The sequence below is a fragment of the Ciona intestinalis genome, unplaced genomic scaffold (genome assembly GCF_000224145.3).
Source record: "Ciona intestinalis unplaced genomic scaffold, KH HT001245.1, whole genome shotgun sequence".
Taxonomy (NCBI): domain Eukaryota; kingdom Metazoa; phylum Chordata; class Ascidiacea; order Phlebobranchia; family Cionidae; genus Ciona; species Ciona intestinalis.
The window spans coordinates 1-701 of NW_004191566.1; positions in this window are offsets into that span (position 1 = coordinate 1).

Consider the following 701-nt stretch of genomic DNA (forward strand, 5'->3'; position numbering starts at 1 on the left):
ATCGAAGTGACATTGAGGAAAACAATACTAAGTTACTATTTTGGTCCTCTGCTTGAATTAGTAAGCTACCTTTTTTGCGTTACGGGTCTTTATGAAATCGGAAAACGCGAACACCTTATCTGCTAGTACTTAAGCAGTTTGGAGCTGCATGTCCACTCATGTTGGATTATAAATGTAGTAAAGAATGGCTCTGTAGATTCGTAGGTATGATCATATACTATTATGTAAACTAAGCTGATTGATGCTAGTCTTAATCGCCAACGAAAAGTACCCTGTTAAACCACACTGTACGCCGAAAAACAGTCAAAATATTAATTTACTTCACATTAATTCCTAGATTTAATATTATATAACAAGATTTATATTAGAAATTATATTTTAAATGTTAAAACAACCGCTATACGTGTTTTCTAGCTTTGTATCGCTTACAAGAAATAAATAAACACATGCCGACCATGCATTTGTATAGGCGATTCACGCTCTGTGGGCTCCGTAATGGCGGACACGAGCGCCGTTTCCTAACTTGGTCTATACTAACTTTGGGGGTGGCATGTTACCCCTATGTTACACCTACATTTAGAATGTATAAGTTTTATTAAAATTAAATCAAACATTTTTGTTGTTTTTTTTTGTATGGTTGACAACTAGGACAACTAACAAGAAACCACTGGAACAAATGATATTAATTATATTTAAGTCCG